At 35.0% G+C, this 20198-nt stretch overlaps 1 protein-coding gene across 5 annotated transcripts in view; it reads right to left on the bottom strand.

The window, feature by feature from the left end:
• LOC136842054 (ankyrin repeat and BTB/POZ domain-containing protein 2) overlaps positions 1 to 20198 on the bottom strand; it is a 503426-nt gene that overhangs the window by 68094 nt on the left and 415134 nt on the right. Inside the window, exon 1 of one of the 5 annotated variants that reach the window (XM_067109470.1) lies at positions 4503 to 4672. The exons of the other annotated variants lie outside the window; for them this stretch is intronic. The gene's annotated coding sequence lies outside the window, so the exon portion shown is untranslated. Of the gene's footprint in view, positions 1 to 4502; positions 4673 to 20198 lie in introns of those variants that run through there. 5 annotated transcript variants of the gene reach the window in all.

The raw sequence follows: 20198 nt of genomic DNA on the forward strand, positions 1-20198 counted from the left end.
TTGCTGTGGTATAATAAAGTATCTGAAAGGTACAGATGATTCCCTTCTTAACGCAAATTAGTTTGTGCATAGCGAATGACAAGTTCTGGACACAATTCTCCTAAAGAAATTCTATCGGGATCTGTAGCAATCATTTATTTATAAATTATAAAGTTTATCTACAGGAACAAACCCCTTGGGAATATCCCGGGAATTCTTGGTTTTAAGAAGGTTATAGAGTTAAACCGTCTAATAAAAATATTTTCTATATATGATTGTTTATTAATGTAATTAGCATTAATCATTAACCAGAACACTCAGCTTCAATCCATTTGTTGTTAAATAAAAATGCTCTATATGTTTTATACAAGTGGTTCTAAGTAAGAGCCGGTTTGAAAGAGAAAAGAAAATCTCCTTAAACGAAAGGCTAGTCACACTTCCGGGTAAATTCTATCCACATATAAGCAAAATTATACAAAAGAATCATTATCACAGACAATGAAAGCAGTCATAAACCTTCAAGTACTTGGAAAGCAAATATGAAATAAATTTACATGAAAATTGACCATTCGGAGCCATCTCCAAATCTCAGCTTTTCCTTGGACTATAGAGCAAACGTCAGCTAGATTTCTTTGAAATCCATCGTTGCCTATTTCCATTATCTTTGTGGAAAGCCCAAATAGACGGAAATCTTAATACACAAGCTCCGACCGTTTCGAGACGTAGGCAAAGGGTCGGAATGTTTATAAGGATACTTCAAGCCAAGGTCTCTAGACCTTGCTTCAAATGGCTGGCTGGTAAGGCCCCAGCCAGTCGTGCTACGCGGGAGGGAAAGTGTATAAGCCTATCAGCCGATTATAACCCCATTAAATGTAATTGGGACCTTTTAAAACGGTAAGTAATAGCCCGGAGAAGGTGGCGAGATAAGAGACGTAGGATCGGAAACCTACCTGGGATGATCCCAAAGATGATAAAGGAAAAAATAATTAATTGGATCACGAACCGAATGTTGTAACAGATGATCTCGATAGTTTACTACGCAGGACATATATATATATATATATATATATATATATATATATATATATATATATATATATATATATATATATATATATATATAATTATATATTTATACTGTATATATAATTAGTCTCGCACACGTATAACGCTCTAATCCACAACATAATAATATTTTTATTAATTAAAGCAATTTAGTTAGACTTTATATAGACTGACGGGTTCTTGGTGGACAAACGCTGTCCAGTATGCCTTCATAAACTGTAATTTGTTTAGACGACGATACAAACATCGAATAACTATAATATAAAATTATAATACGATACTCGAAGAGAGAGAGAGAGAGAGAGAGAGAGAGAGAGAGAGAGAGAGAGAGAGAGAGAGAGAGAGAGAGAGAGAGAGAGAGAGATGGAATAAATAAAAGAGAGAAAGTGAAGGCTGTCCAGATCGTAAGATGATAACACGATTGTGAAGCTAATCAGAATGGGATGTCAGGCCATTACTCAACATTGACCTATCTCGGCACACTAAGGACGTAAGGTGACCTTACCTTCCCCCGCTAACCCACTCCCATCTCCCAATCGCATCTAGCATGAGTATGTAAGGTCACTCGAGAATGCCGTATCACCTGAGAGAGATATTGGTTCATTAACTTCCCGGGGTTGCACTCGATGTACTGATGGGATGATCATTGCCCTCCGTGATGGTTTTAATGGTTTAATCAGACTTAATCTGTATGAAAATTAAATGTCTGTCCTTGACATATCAATATCAAAATTGAACTCTTTTCTTTCCCACGATCAACATGGAAATTAAGTCTCTCCTTCATGTCATCAATTAAAAAAAAACTGTCTTAGTCATTCTCGAGGGAAAATTACGCTTCAAGAAAGATTAAGAGTGCCTTGAAAAATCGAATATTATCAGAATCAAGTCATAAAGTTTGTCATTAACATAAAAATAAAATTACCTTGAAGGAAATCTACAGAACCTAAGTAATTAAACAAGTTCATTGTGAAAATTATATTCGCTCCATCATGAAAGTAAAATTACCTTTACAAAAACTGCATAGTAACCTGAAAATTATTTAAACATAGATTAATAGTTGCCTGAATAAAATCTACTGTAGTCATGTGAACTGTATATGAACGCGTTAATAGTATTCTATAATTAGTTATATTTCCGGATATATTGCGACGCTGCAACTGCAAAAAATGATCGATCTTATGGAAAAAGATATACATTACGTCCCTTCTCAAAAACATATCTATTCAACTGAGAGAGAGAGAGAGAGAGAGAGAGAGAGAGAGAGAGAGAGAGAGAGAGAGAGAGCTACACCAACACGTCAATTGGATCGTGTTCCGCTCCCTGTGATTGACAGCTGGATAAGCATGTCTCAATAATTTTCATCCTCCCTCTCTCCCTCTCACTTTAACATACGTTTAAGCGCAGAAACGCATGCAAACATAGAACTTGATGAATATATCAATACATTTTCATTCCTCTGTTTTTCTATATAATCGAGACCATAAGGAAAAAAATGTTCAGAGGTGACTAGCGTAGTATATGAACTTATATCAATTATATATAGGCTACATATATACACACACAATATATATACAGTATATATATATATATATATATATATATATATATATATATATATATATATATATATATTATGTATACAGTACATCATATAAACAAGTTTTTTAATGATACATTAAACGGTACATTAACATCATTAAGCAAGGAAAGAAAAACCCAGAATGAAAAGAAATAGAAAAAACGCTTTTTACCATCAAACAAGTATAGGCAAAATTAAGAAAAAAATCTGCAAAAGAAAAAAAGGTCGTAAAATAAAACTGTTCAAAATTTCCATCCAAAATTCGAGTTATGAGTAAAGAAAACTGATTTACCCAAGTTGCAGCTCTCAAAGGCGAATATACATACATACATACATACATACATAAACACACTGCATTTACAAACTCATTAAGCTGGTCGAGGGAAGTTGATGAGTGGCATGGGATGCTTTGAGGGTGACTTGAAAGAGCGTGATGATGATGATAACATGTCGGAGAGTACAAGTCGCAACATACAACGAAGACCTTGAAGAATGCTTGTTGTACATTTGGCTCAATAGCGACTAAATCCGGAGTACTTCACAGGATTTCTTTTTTGAGGAGAGGGGGGGCGGGTGTCGAGTGACGGGGTGGGCGGGAACATTATCATAAAGACACCTCTCACATACCTTTAATGGCCATGATAACTGATCTACAAATGAAACTTGTGCATTAAATATAAATTCTGGAACAGTTTCAGTCTAAAATGCCTATCATAGCGCTAAACTATAAAACTAAACTTTACTATCTATATTTGCTTCATCCACAAGATACCGTTTTGAAATAAAATATATATTTGCATAAAAGTACTTAGCGTATGTATGTATGTGTATATATATACATATACTGTACATATATATAATCCAGGAAGTAAAAAGAAAACAAAGAACAGAATGTACCACCAAGAGCCTATTACATCGCCGACCTGCTCACATCCCCCTCGGGGGCGAATTTAAATGCGCATACTGCCATAATCTGCTTCGGTTTTACTTCTTGCAATTATAACGCAGCCATTTGCAAACGCCATGCTCTACATCGGGCATAATAGCAAGGCTGACTTCTCTGACAAATAAGCCATCCTACAGATGTTGTATTGCATGAATCCTCCCGTTGCGATAAATGAGGTCTTTAGAAGTTGTAACAGAGGATTTCTAGAGGTTGTAGGAGAAGGTTTGGTCTTGTCTACTCAAAAGAAGGAAAGTGTACCTCCTAAGCTGGAGTCTTGTGTATTATGGGTCACCAACATACAAATAAAGTACTGACATTTGAAATATGTGATCACATGGTCATTTGCTATGTGTCTTTAACATTTACGTGAGTAATCCATTTGCCTGTGTTACGAGTGGAATGATTCTAAGCAAAACTGTTACATGGCTTACACACACACACACACACACACACACACACAAACACACACACATATAGATATATATACATATATATATATATATATATATATATATATATATATATATATATATATATATATATATATATAAACTGAAAGAACTGGCAAGACGTAAATATAAATGTCATACATCGGGAACAGTACCACAGTAAATTATTAATATAGAAAGAGCTAAAAAGGGCCTAAAAGCATTTGTACTAATGATTTATAACAACAATACACATGAAACACAATTGTCACTGTAATAAACGCCATTGATATCTCATAATATTTAATAATTTTCGTGACAATGGCCGTTATTATATTGTCTCAGAAGTTGATGTCTGAATTTCCACTCTAGATTTATTTTCTACAATTCCACTCACAGCGTTTGATTCCACAATTTCCTCTTCACTCTGCCATAACTACACGAGGAATATATTTACATACTACACACAATAGAAACGTGACTCGACCCATTCGATGGATTATACCTCACTAAGTAACACTTCTGCGCACACACTTCACTTTTCATCCTAGGCACATCTCTCAACAAGGGTATGCTGCGGTTCACTTCAGCAACGAAGGAAGTTTTCATTCACACAAAAAAACACACAGGGTATAAGTCTACGCGACCTTCCCGCTCCGTAGCTTGGCCCTTTCTGTGTATACACTACACAGCCACCACCACCACCGCTAGTACCACTACCACGCGCTGGTCGGGAGGGTACGCTCTTCCCTCCCCAGGGCATGTATGCCTTGCCACACACTGTCTTTATGCATCTTTCCTCTTTAACTCAAACATCGGAGACATAGCTGTTACTTTCTTCATTTACACAAACATTATATTCAACTCTGAAGTGATTCTTAAGAATTCAGTATTAATAATTTTCCTTGCATCTTGACTCTCTTGGGCAAACATGGATCTATCTATCATTATTTCTGTTATGTGATGTTTAAATTCTTTTAGGGATTAGTATATGGATTGATGATATTGATTAACAACTGGGAATCAAAAATGAACACACGAGCGTTTATATCATAACCCATTACAACTTAAAAATGCCCATAAGTGAATGGCGACTTCTGGCAACTCTTCCTCGACCCACGATGATGCTCTCTAGCGAGCCCATATTTCTGACACATGTAGAGACGCCAGACATTGTCTAAATGGCTACAGACTGTCCAAATGTAAGTGAGCACACACGCAACACAACAGGGCAAAGAAGTTAAAGAACATTCACCTAATATTTCCTGGGCAATACGACCACTGACATGGGTGCCTTGCAATAATATAATAATGCAATGCGTTAATCAATAAATTACACTCAGGAAAATAAGCAATTAAAATTATCATAATTTCACAATTTTCAGACACAGACTTCAGGTATATAAATATTTGCAAATCACAATGAAGATATGGTGTTAAGCTGCAGAAACAGAGAGAGAGAGAGAGAGAGAGAGAGAGAGAGAGAGAGAGAGAGAGAGAAGAATTTCAATGCTATCTAAGAAACCGATCTGATCTCTCTTGAAATACAAATTACCATCAAGTGTTATGGATGACAGCTTCCAAATCTGTTGTTTCGAGTGGATTTTCTACGGCGTTCTAAAGAAATCAAACGTGAATGACGTAGATTCATCAGATCAAAATAATGCACACAGCCTTTGAATTAAAAAAAAAAAAAAAAAAAAACTACTACTACTTCCATTTTGAAGCCTCTGACGTTGAAACAGCATGTAAAATCTTCATGAGAAAATATTATTAATATTACTACCGCAAAACCCAAGTAGAATTCCGAAAAGGACATTATTATTATTATTATTATTATTATTATTATTATTATTATTAAGTATAGGTAACTATTGTTCAACAATTCAGCAGATAAAGAACTGGCAAATCAAGTAAAAGTAATAAATAAGTAAATTATAAAAGCACAACAAACTAGGCTTCATTAACAATTATGGAATTATAATTAACGCAAAGCCGACAGAAATACTGTCATAGAAATATGCGCTCAAGAGCAATCAAGAAAAAAAAAATTAAATTCATACAAAAAAATAAATACTTGACACTCTTTCTTTTCCAATTTCGATTTCCTATAAATTACAGTCCTTCAAACGTTGAATCCATTGCTCACTGAAGGACCAAGCACATTAATTTTCAGCCAATTGTCTAATCTTTTATTAGTTTCCATCATATGTGAGATCGGCCGTCGTATCAGCTTCCACACTCAGTTTACTAAGTGAATAATACACAAGAACAATAAAATGCTTATTAATTTAAATACTTACTCTCTTAAGCACACCTTGTGGGAGGGAGGGGGAAAAGACAACGGTAACTGGCAGCCAATCTTACCTGTAACAGACAAAAATCTGTAAGTTCCTTAATAATAATAATAATAATAATAATAATAATAATAATAATAATAATGGTTACAATATTCCTTTATAATAATAATAATAATAATAATAATGGTTACAATAAAGGGAAAACAACTGAAAGAGACGTCACTCGTTCGTGTATGAGTGTGTTAAAGAGAGAGAGAGAGAGAGAGAGAGAGAGAGAGAGAGAGAGAGAGAGAGAGAGAGAGAGAGAGAGAGAGAGAGATGATAGCCATCTGTGTAAGAGACTAAAGACCATAATATTCAAAATACCGACGAAGAAAGGAAAGTAAACTATAAAGCAGAATGCAAGGGGTTGCCAACGCGTCCATACATTTCCCTTTTAAGCAGCGGACGAAGGTCAGGGGGATGACTCGAGGGTAACGGTGCAAACACTAAAACCATCTCCGAGAAGTAGCTGACAAGGGAAGGAAATTGTCAGTCCACCAAAAATATTTCTCTGGAAGTGACCGCCGTCACGCTCATCAATCTTTTTCACCTGTCTGTCGCATACTTTCACACTTACACACACCTATGTTTACGTACATAAAACATGTAACACACATATGCTTCCATCCGTGCACATAAGCATATAAAATACACACAGCTTAAATATATATATATATATATATATATATATATATATATATATATATATATATATATATATATATATATACAGTATATATACAGTATATATATATATATATATATATATATATATATATATATATATATATATATATATATATACACAGTATATATATATGTATATATGTATATACTGTATATATACATACACTCATATATAAGTATAAATACACGTAAATAAAAAAAAATCTTACGGATGTTTTCTTGCATTTATGTAACAGCGCTTTATAGCTTAATGGCCAAATTAACACACAAAAATTATAATTTCTGTTAATTACAGCCCTAAGTAAAAACACAGGCTTGCGAGTACACAATCATACACGTAAACACACAAAGATACATAAAATAGGCAACAAACACATCCATACATCCAAAACTAAACGAAAAAAGTAGATACAGGTATTCATAAATCCCCGTTTAAGCATGTCAAATATATTCTCAAACGCTTACATAAAATTTATGCGAAATCTTGTATATACACCATACACAGCTCGAGAAAATTTTAGCATATATACAAGCAAATACTGTACGTACAGAAAACATAGGTGCACGTATTAATATAAAAAAATATACACGTGCATGCAAATACTGACGCATACTAGCATTCCAGTAATAACACATTTGCATGTACACAAGCAAATACATATAAATGCACACACACAGAAGCAGATACAAGCACACAAGCACATACTTGCATAAAGTAAGTTCGCAGTGCATTCATGCACCTAAAAGCACATTCACACAGATACGTGGATAAATGCATGCGTCTAACCGTAAGGACATGCGCACACGTTGATACGCAGTGCATACATAAAAGCACAAGCACACTCCAAAGACGTTCGCCCAAAATTATGACAAGGAGATGAAGAAGGAGGCAGCTAACAGGCTGTCATAAACGTGAAGGATGGAACCATAAAAAAAATATGGCTGTCATAAAATGCGAGATTCCAAACACGTAAGTAACAATAAACTAAAAATGCATGTGTAAATTGTGGAGGCGTTGCATGGCAGCGTATTACCCTTGGTGGTAAAATCTGTAATATATATTTTGTAAATGTCTTGCAGATGCTGTCTTTATTGAATCTGTTTTTTCCTAGAAAATTTTGAGAAAATCTGTTTTCCCAAAAAGAAGAAATAAATCGAAGAAATTTATAACATGGATATTCTTACTTTTCGCTAAAACGGAAAAGAAAATTTTTATTTGTGGTATATACCGACATGACAAGGAACGTAAAACCTCAATATGCATTACCATATTTTAGAGAGGAGAGAGAGAGAGAGAGAGAGAGAGAGAGAGAGAGAGAGAGAGAGAATTTTCTTCGCCATATAAATACGCCAGTCTTTCTTTCCGGTCTTCCGATAATACATAGCAAGCGGGCAGGCAGTCTCTCTCTCTCTCTTTCTCTCTCCCCCCCCTCTCTCTCTCTCTCGCTTATAACATATGTAAATGAAATGTATGAATGAAAAAAATTAACATCAATACATCTGTTTCTGAATGCTGGGTCTGATGACCACACCGGAACCTCTCGGTTATTCAGAATAAAGAAATGAAAGAGTCCTCAAGGAATCCCAAGTCCTTCACCTCTCCATCGAGGAAAAGGAGAAACGAAAATAGAAAGCCAACACAGTCCCAGTTCCATTCATCACCAGGAACCTCAAAGAAAAAAAATTCCCAGTTACAAAAACATTTGGGACTGTCACACTCATTACCTGGAGTGACAAATGGTATAAGGAACATGGAGGAATGTGTGAATGTATGTGAATGTGATTGTATGTTTTTATGCCGTGGAAGCACATTTGTACCTTTTCTTGCGCATACGTACGAGATCATACCAATTCTTATTATCTACCGCGAAAGTCATTGGGAAACTATAAACACGCTAATGATCAAATAAGCGATTTTATTTATACATTAGGTAAACACTTTTCTTTAATGAGCAAGCGTAAATATCACAGCTAATTGTTTTTCATGAGCATGGAAAGCAATTACCATGCAAATATTACATCCGCAGCCCCAAGCTTTCAGGATACGTGCAAGTCAACTCTGAGGCATTTAAGCGCCATGCACGGTAATAACGGGAGTAAAATCGCATCACAAAAGGTGAAATTAACTTAATCTTCTACATTGTACATAATTACGATACCCTAGTAATCGCCATTAACGGAGATTCCTTCTCAACTGCCACTATCTACTGCAATGAAGATTAATTCTTTCTGTCAGGAAAAATTATTGGAGGAGACTTTAATATTAGTTATTATGCTACAGGGATAATTTCCTTTTAGATAATTTATATCGACATTATTATTATAATTTTGCTTGTCTCCCCCTTTACTGAAGGAGAATGCTGTTTTAAAAGAGAACGACGTTCGTTCGTATTTATAGAAAATCATAAATAAATACACAAAAAAATAAAGCTCATGATACTTTAATAATTTCTTTGATAGTAATAATTTCTTTGATAGTAAGTGTAGATGAAATTTGCGCACACGTTATGAGAGAAACAGAGGAGAATGGGAACAAAAAATTTTGCCGAACTAATACCTCTTAAATAGGGATATTCAACTTTTTTTTTTTTATTAGCTTTTTATTTCAGAAGTTGGTTTTACAGGTAATTATTGCTTACTGACCAGTTATCAAGGATATGTTGTTAAACACTGCTTTCTTCATAATTTCCTATGTAAAAAATATAGGCTAGTTGGTGAAGACTAATTCATCATAAAAATATTATTACTGTTCAAAATGAGCGTATGTACGAGGAGAGGGAATAAACAGAGGCCATTAATCAGCTAAGCAAACATCTACAGATTTGAAAACGACGGTGCGGTACGTTAGGGAAAACATTTGCTAAGCAAAATCCGCAGATTTGAAAACGACGGTACGGTACGTTAGGAAAAACATTTGCTAAGCAAACATCTACAGATTTGAAAACGACGGTACGGCACGTCAGGAAAAACATTTGCTAAGCAAACATCTACAGATTTGAAAACGACGGTACGGTACGTTATGAAAAACACTCGCTAAGCAAACATCTACAGATTTGAAAACGACGGTACGGCACGTTAGGAAAAACATTTGCTAAGCAAACATCTACAGATTTGAAAACGACGGTACGGTACGTTAGGAAAAACATTTGCTAAGCAAACATCTACAGTTCTGAAAACGATGGTACGGTATTTTAGGAAAAACTTTTGCTAAGCTAACATCTACAAATTTGAAAACGACGGTACGGCACGTTAGGAAAAACATTTGCTAAGCAAACAACTGCAGATCTGAAAATGACGGTACGGTACATTAGGAAAAACAAAGATAATAACAGACTCACCAAGTGAGAAATATAGTAATGTACCAAGGAGACAAAAACATAGAAATCAGCCAACATAATACATCCGTATATGCCAGGCAACGGAGAAACGAACGAAACGTAAGGATAAGAGTAGATAAAAAAAAAAATTACAGTCCTCAATGTCGTCAGGATCAGTCATGACGTGACTATACAGGGAACACAGATAAGATCTGGAAAGGAGGAAAATAAACAGAAAGCGTTGAGGGTGGAGGATTAAGTGATAACTCGTGTTATCACACGCAAAAGGAAATGATAAGTGAAATTCGATGTAAAGGGGAACATGACTATGGAAAAGAAATAGGGAAGTGACTTGACAAAAAAAAATGTAGAATATTCTCTAGGTCATTCAACCTGCGATAGGGAACTTTGATACAGGACACGCAGGCATCTATAGGGAATGAGAGAGAGAGAGAGAGAGAGAGAGAGAGAGAGAGAGAGAGAGAGAGAGAGAGAGAGAAGGGGGGGGGGTGACAATCAATGTTCTAGCACGTGATCTCTACCTCTTAAATGCTTAACCTTATTACTGTTATTTACCCATAAACAAATACTGAAATACTGAAAATAATGACACTGTCATATTTCACCGAGAAAAATTGAAGCTCCGCGTTTGCCATAGAATGCGCCATGTCTGCAACAACAATAACTGCATATCTGTCAAATTCTTCTTTATTAAGAACCCATTTCAGCTCAGGCCAGAAATGAACGTCGTAACCAGGGAACCATACGGGTAACTGCTAATTTTCAGGGATGTTCGATATGCTGGAGCTTAATCACAATGGCGAAATTGACATCCACGATAATGATAGAAGTGTTAAATGAACATAGTATATGCATGTCGTTAATGGAAACATTTGTCTCTTTTTATTACCAGACTGCGATTACCTGGATAATGCGCTACCACACCCTAATCACCATAGGAATGAGCGTCTGGTGAGTACAAACGGAGCCAATGACTGAGATACTGCCCTTCAGTGTCGTGGAAAACTTTATCTGTTAATATTTCAATTTCATACAGTTTCATTATGTGCGAGTACTTCTGCTGACAAGATTTTAAGATATAATAGATATTTACTTGAAATAATTCCAAGACTGAGAATTTTAAGAAATGCGTCTAAGAAAAAAAAGAATAAGAAAAAAAAAATATGCATCCAAAAAAGTCAGAATTTGGCATAAAGTACATGGCTCAACATGAAAACTTTCACATGCCAATGAAACAAAATAATAATCGTGGTTATTTATTGTTTTAAATAACTTTAGCAAAATGGTCGTCAAGAAAGGCGGAGCTTTGATCAAGGTCTGATGCCTTGCACGGCTCTGTCCAGCTGTTCCATAATAACAGACAGTCAGGTAGACATTATGCCTATCTGACTGTCCGTGCGTGTTTCTCTCTCTCTCTCTCTCTCTCTCTCTCTCTCTCTCTCTCTCTCTCTCTCCGCTATATTATATCCCAACGCTTTGAAGAGAGGTGAGGGGTGAGGTGAAGAATTATTTATCACTGGCTTCTCTCCTTTAAATACACTTGAATCTTTCAGCGTGCACACATACCTGAAAGTGAAAATCCACGAGTATTGTTTCTTGTGAGATTTATTTTTCTTAAATGTAAAGAAGCCTTCATCTAGGCACAATAGTAAGTTTTCACTTTCAGAAATTTTAATCACGCAACTATGGCCCACGACGTACGTACACACACACACACACACACACACACACACACACACACACACACACACACACAAAAAGTTATGTACAAGTGAGATTTCCCATCATCATTGTTATTACAGGCAGTTGGTCGTCGGGATGAACGTCTTAGCGGATACTGCACAAAAGTTTGACGCTTCAAAAACGAAGCAAGATCCTTTGAAGAGCATCCAATCGTGGACGGTCTTCCCTGCCAAAATTAAGTGATGTAAAGAAGTTAATGCATCAATAGCCAAGGTCGTCTGGACAGAGGGTGGTTAATAAAGAAAACACACACACACACACACACATATATATATATATATATATATATATATATATATATATATATATATATATATATATATATATATATATATTATATATATATATATATAGACACACAGAATAGAAAATAATGCAGTTAGTCATTTTCAGGAGAATGTTGAGATTACCTGAATGTGTACGCGAAATGTTAAAAAAAACCAGTTTCTCAGTTACTGTTATCTTTTAATATCATAGGTTTCATAAAAAAAAAAAAAAAAAAAAAAAAAAAAAAACACTAGCCTTGGAAAGACAAAGAAGAAAGCGCTCTAATATTAAAAATAATTGAAGTGAGGATATATAAAAAAAGAGTGATTAAAAGTGGGTTCTCAATGAGGCCCAACGTAGCGATTCAACCTCATATTAACTAAATGAGTCGTCCCCTTCCCTTCCCCCTCCCCCACAAAAAAAAGAAGCCTGAAAACCCGCGTGAAATAAAAGAGAAAAAATACCTCACGGTGATTTGACAGAAATTAGCCAAATCCTTATTTTCTGCTCTGCTGCCAATATCTCTAAAAGGAAAAAAAAAAAGCAACCTGGAATTATGGAAGATGAAGGGGCGTGGAAATGAAAAGAAAGACAAGGACTACCAAAAATCGATTCGTTCTTTCCATTCCCCTTTTACCATCTCTCTCTCTCTCTGGCTCTTTTTTGTCACCATGTGTCATTTTCCAGTGCTCTCTCTCTCTCTCTCTCTTTGGTTCTTTCCTGGCATCATGTCTCGTTTGCCAGTGCTCTCTCTCTCTCTCTCTCTCTCTCTCTCTCTCTCTCTCTCCAATTCAGTTTATCTTAAATGTAGGACAAAAAATACGAAGCTAATTATAACAGGGTACTTGTATCAGACGCTTGGAGCAACCTGTACAGGCGTTTGTAAATGAAAAAAAAAAAAATAAAAGTTTATTTTTCTTTTATCCTCTAAAGAATCCAGCGTATTTCTTGTTGTCAATAATACAAAAAATATAAATGTCATAAGGACGAACCGCCTTAGTTTGACACAAATACTTTCATCATGCATGCGTAGCGACAAAAAAGAAACAGCACCAATTATTATTATCTTTATATTACAGAAACTGATCAGTGGAATGCCGCTAGATGAGATACTGAGATAGGGTATGTAAGCATGAGTGAAAAGTTCGGAAAGGCAGAATAGGGCTTATAATAATTAGCAATCCTGCAAATGTTTGAAAGTATCATGACCAATAAAGAGAAAAAACAAGTAAAAGATGCGCCGAAGTTCCTTCGGCGCAGTCGAGTTTTCTGTACAGCGTATAAAGATGTATGAAACTTTCAGCCACGACCCATGACACTATTAGTCGAGGTCCATGAAAATTTCACCCACGGCCCGGTGGTGGCCTGTGTTGTTGGCACCTATAGCGGTGCCAGACGTACGATTATGGCTAACTTTGAACTTAAATATAAAAAAACTACAGAGGAGGCTAGAGGGCTGCAATTTGTTATGTTTGATGACTGGAGGGTGGATGATCAACATACCAATTTGCACCTCTCTAGCCTCAGTAATTTTTAAGATCTGAAGGCGGACAGAAGAAGTGCGGATGGACGGACAAAGCCATCTCAATAGTTTTCTTTTACAGAAAACTAAAAAGGCAAAATAAGTAAATGGAAGTGTTAATTTAAACAAGGTGTAAAGACGGAATTTTTTTTAATGAGAGTTTATGAGTACTGTATGCGCACCTCCAGACATTTTATGATAAAATTAAGAGATCCAATACCTTAAAAAAAAACAATTAAAACTCATATCACCCTTAAATATTCCATCTATGTGTTTGTGTATGTGTGAAAAACAACCCAAGAATTTGTACTGTTATATTTGAACTTACAACTACCTTCGGGGTCATATTTTATCATGTATGAACTGACTTCAAAATATCAAGTTCCACCCTCCCTAATTACAGAATTGTTTGATTATAAATAAAGTTCGAACTTTTAAATAACCTCGGTCACAGTTGTAGCTCATTTTGATCACTGTTGAAGTTAACGTTAGTTCCAGCCATAGCTGAAATTGAAAGTTGTTTTCGTTACAATTAAAGTTGTTTTTATCATAAGCGAATTTACACGCTACTTATATCTAGAATTGAGAGAATAATCCTTGAAGTTTATTTTCATAACAAGTAAGGTTAAAAATTCCTCCTCTTCACAGGAGAGTTGAATTCTGTTTAAACAAGATCTGAAATTTTAACTTTGCATCAATCACAACTGAAGTTGAGGTTAACTTTTCACAGTGAACATTCAAGCATCATTTAAGAAAAGCCTATTAATAACGATTGCAAGTCTTTTATGATATGTAAAAACCTTTGCATCAATCGTAATTGAACTTGGGGTTAATTTTTCACGGTGAAAATTCAAGCATCATTTAAGAAAAACCTATTAATAACAATTAAAAGTCTTTTATGATATGTAAAAAAAAAAGCATGAAAAAGCATCGATAGTCCCTCCACACTTTCTAGAGCATTTTACACCTGCTTGGTAAAGCCCATTTCCATATTCACTGTAGGGAATTCCTCAATCCCTGTTATCACACGATTCGATGACGATTCCCAGCCTTCTACATTTCTCCTTTGGAATTCTCTTCCCGCCTCCGTTTGCCACGACTGTTGCCATCCCCAACCTCTGAGAAGCGTGTCTGTCACTCACTAAATTTAACCCGGTCACCGTGACGTGGGAGGCGGCACACCAAAAGAAAGATTGCACACGTCCCAAGTGTGAGAGGAGGAGGCACGCATAGAAAGCCGTTTTATTATAATGAACTGTTGCAGCTGATGGAGCATAACAACACTTTCTGGGGCCCAGGGAGCCCAATGCTAGACGGCTAAGGATTGGAAAGGGAGTTGCATGCAGGTCAAGAGAGAGAGAGAGAGAGAGAGAGAGAGAGAAATGGGAAGTTTCACGCCGCTTCAAAGGCACCCCCTACTCCTTTCTCCTCCTCTAGACCACAACACATTGAAATATGAGTTATGATCCCAACATCGGCACAAACATCCCTAATGGCGAGCATGGCACCCACATTTCCAGTCTTCTCTCTAAAGGGAAAAGATCTGTGTATGTATATGTATGTATGTATATATATATATATATATATATATATATATATATATATATATATATATATATATATATACATACACTCACAAATATATATATATATATATATATATATATATATATATATATATATATTATATATATATATATGTATATATATACATATATATATATATATATATATATATATATATATATATATATATATATATTATATATATATATATATATATATATATATATATATATATATATATATATATATATATATATATGGCTGACACAATCAAATCTCGTAAAAATCAGATATACAACTAAATAAAAATTCATTAACAAAATTAACTGACGACCAAAAGAGACGCGGTGGTTATGAAGTGAAGTCTCCATAATTAGTTTTTATGATTATCACCTTCGTTATTCAAAAAACAAAATAAATTGCCTTACCACAACTGAAGATACCTTTCAGAGCTTTGATACTAAAACACACACTCAAAATAAAGGGAAAATATGCTCATGAAAATCGCATTCTGTAGATGAATGCTTAGAATAAAAACTAATCAAAGGATCGTCTATGATATTTTTTAATCAAAATTACGTTCATAACAGCGAGGGATTTATTTCTAAGTATTATAAGATGTTTTCCACCCAGACACCTCTGACGCTACTAAATAAAACTTCCAGAGATTTAACGACTGCAAATGAAGCCTTAACAACGCGAAGCTAACCGACACTTAGTAAAAAATAAATAATATAAATAAAGGAATAATAAATAAATAAACGAAGGTAAAAAATAACCCTGAAGTGAACTAAATGTTTCTTTCCCGAGGGAAAGCACCACACTAGCAAGTGAAAGAATAAAACATATGCACCCTTGGGAAAAGCATCAGTGTATTCCGTGAAAGACGGAACAAGTGTCATCGTCAGGGAGAACATCGTAGTAAGTGGGAGGCGCGTAATGCAATTACGCATTTGCCCTTTCCTTTTCCCAGTATAGCAGTTTCTCCTTTCCCTTTTCCCAGTACGAAAGATAAAATTGGGGTTCCTTTCATTTTCAGAATGCTAAAATGACTCGACGCACTAATCTTGAAGAGCAGTCACATCACGGCTCTATCATTTGCTCACAGCCTCTGATTCAGTGGTGCGTCACGTTTACCTTTTGGTATCTTCTTCTTCGTGCATCTCTCTCTCTCTCTCTCTCTCTCTCTCTCTCTCTCTCTCTCTCTCTCAAGATTCTTTGATTATTGCTTATGAGATCATTCTTTCTCTCTTAAGATTCTTTGGTTTTAAATGATTCTCTCTCTCTCTCTCTCTCTCTCTCTCTCTCTCTCTCTCTCTCTCTCAAGATTCTTTGCTTATGAGATAATTCTTGCTATAAGATAATTCTTTCTCTCTTAAGAGTCTTTGGTTTTAAATTATTCTCTCTCTCTCTCTCTCTCAAGCTTCTTTGCTTATGAGATAATTATTTCTCTCTTAAGAGTCTGGTTTTAAATGATTCTCTCTCTCTCTCTCTCTCTCTCTCTCTCTCTCTCTCTCTCTCTCTCTCTCTCTCCCTCTCTCTCTCGTTTAATATATATAAAAGTTTTCAGAAGTGAAAGATACTGTCTACGAAGCGTAACAAATTCTTATGTTTGTCTATGAAAAAAAGAATGACACTGCAACCTCTCCAGATGAAAAAGTAAACTGTATACATCACAATTTTTCTGTACGGACGACAAGGAAGTGCAAACTGCAACTAAAGATATACATCATGTTGACATACATCGAATTTATAGTCTTTAATGCTGAATTATTACCTCTAAGAAACTACTGAGCGTGACAAGACGAAAGGAAACCTGCAATCTAACCTCTGATATCAAATAAATACTATTTCTTTTATATGACAATGAACGAAGACTAACACAATGACACGGCACAAAAGATCGCTACAAAATCGGTTACCGTTTACCACTCAATATTGAATGAAATGGTCTGAATGTGTTTGAAGAATGGGAGGGGATAAGGTAGTCAACAGCGAATGAACGAACAAGTGCTTGACGTGTGAGGCGACAGGCGCGTCATGATAATGATCAATAAATAAGGAATTAGTGTCTTCACATCCGAATAGCATGAACGCGAAAACAAGATAGATGCGAATGAAGTATGACGTGCAGGAGAGGAGTGGGTAGAGTACGAAAAGGTGCCACTAATAATACTTTTGCGAATGTTTTATGTTGTTGTGGGCGAAAACGGAGCTTCCACCTCTCTGTAGCAAGATGTAGTGTGAAAAATTTGTGTCTGGTTTTCTCTAATGGGACCGTCTTTTGGAGGAAGAAACTTTTATCTAAATATGAAAGTTAGAACATAATTACAGTACATAATCCATGTAGAACAATTGTGACGGTTACTTTCTCTCTCCCTCCTAAGGAGTAAAAATACTTTTAAAAATGCTACAGCTAAAAAGAAAACAGCACAAATAATTATCAAAGAACAAGCCAACAATACAGAAATAATTTGAGGGGAAGACACCCCATTATCAACTTCTTGTCCTCATTTTCTTTCTATTCAAAAACTGTAAATAAATTAATCTGAGGTCGTGCCGAAGTGGCTAATGGACTCTGGAAGGTAATTTGTACGTAACGTGTCCTGCAAAAGTTTACCTGTCCCTTTTAAAACCGTTGTCTCCTACCCTTTTATCTCTCCCTTCGCAACTCATTGACCATTCGACCTTTTCCGTTATTCTTTCGGTGTGATGGGCAATTTTACTTTTTCACCTTATATATATATATATATATATATATATATATATATATATATATATATATATATATATAAAACGCGTGGGTGTGTGTTTGTACTGAAATTACAGAATATAGAATATAGAATATAGAATTTAGTCCAAAGGTCAAGCACTGGGACCCATGGGGTCATTCAGCGCTGAAACGAAAACTGACAATAAAAAGGTTTTAAAGCTTAAACAGGAGGAAAACCTCGCAGCTGCACTGAATCAATTGTTAGGAGAGGGTGGAAAGTACGATGGAAGAAAGAGAATATGAAAGGAGGTACAGCAAAAGGAACGAAAGGGATTGCAGCTAGGGGCCGAAGGCACGCTGCAAAGAATCTTAAGTAATGCCTACAGTGCACTGCATGAGGTGCACTGACGGCACTACCCCCCTACGGGAGATATTGAAAGTAATGAAATATAAAGAGCGGTTTCACTATGAACAAATAAAGTAATAACTTTGACAGCCATCGCTTTAAATAAAACTGCTTCCCAGAAATGACAGAAGCTGTCTTCCAGCTGTAAATGAGAATCATTAATTTAATGAAATTTACAGTATATACTGCAATACTTAATAGACATTAAGTTCATTTAGTATATCAAGTATTTTAGTTAAACAGAAAGAGAGGTACTACGACATAAACATCTTTCCACACGCGGTTCTATATATACATACACACGCACATCACATATATATATTATGTATATATATATATATATATATATATATATATATATATATATATATATATATATATATATATATATACACACACACACACACACACACATATATATATATATATATATATATATATATATATATATATATATATATATAATAATTTACAATGTATGAAACTTAAATATGCAATTTGAGAGAAAATACCTTAATTAAAAAAATTAGCATTTTAATCAATAAATTAGCCGACTAAAAAGAACTAGGGAAGTAAGACAAAATAATGAATAAAAATAACGAGTAACGAGAGTATTAATAAATATAAATATGACGGGCATGAACTGGAAAAATATGTTATCATCATATAATTAATAAGCGCTTTCGACAAATAAAATGTTTCTACAATGAAATTTATAAGATAAAACTGGAAAGTTTAAAGACATTATCAGACCAATAGAATGAAAAAAAAATTCATCTAGCAGATAAGGAAACCAATTCAAAACTTATTTTCAAAGGCGTGAACGATGATCAAAATGTACGTAATACGTAGCAGATCTTGATTTTAAGCTTACAAAATCTCAAGCCATAAATAACGTGAAAATTAAACATTTCCGGTTATATTTACTGAACACTGAAACAGCTACCTCATCTGACCTAACCTAAACCAACTTAAGGGTTAAACTTCCTTTTCACACGAGTTCTCAAATATATTATGCTGGATGAACAAAGGGGGAAAACACCAGCGAATTTATTGCAGCTCATTATACAGTTTCATAAAAAGAATATTCCTTTGCAAAATGCACCCTGCGTAAAGAGTACATTTATAATAATGGAAACGCACAAGCGATAATTTCTTCCTTTACGACACCGAAGTGGGAACAACAATAGCAGCCACGTCACTTTTTGCAAGCAGCCTTTAAATCTAACAAAGTTACAGAAAAATAAAATTACATCCCGTTATTGTGAAAGCAAGTACGAACAAGGCCCCAAACGCTCCAAAGGTTCGCACGCTTATTTAGGGATGTTATTCAAGTGACGCTGTAACTATATATCTCCATTTCCATCATCACTGACGGTAACTGCAGATGTACGACGCTATGCGCATTACTAAGGAGAAAGCTTAGCGGTAACATTTACACTTTTCCATAATATGAATAATTAGCAAGTGAAAAGGTTAAGAATTTATTTGTATTGCTACTAGTCTACTCTTACTACTACTTGTAGTTTTAATATTGTTGCTACGTCGGCTGGTGATGCAACAGTAATATAATATTTATGTAAGTAATACATAAAAGAAAGGAATTCCTATCCTAAA

The sequence above is a fragment of the Macrobrachium rosenbergii genome, chromosome 1 (genome assembly GCF_040412425.1).
Source record: "Macrobrachium rosenbergii isolate ZJJX-2024 chromosome 1, ASM4041242v1, whole genome shotgun sequence".
In the NCBI taxonomy this organism is placed as follows: Eukaryota; Metazoa; Arthropoda; class Malacostraca; order Decapoda; family Palaemonidae; genus Macrobrachium; species Macrobrachium rosenbergii.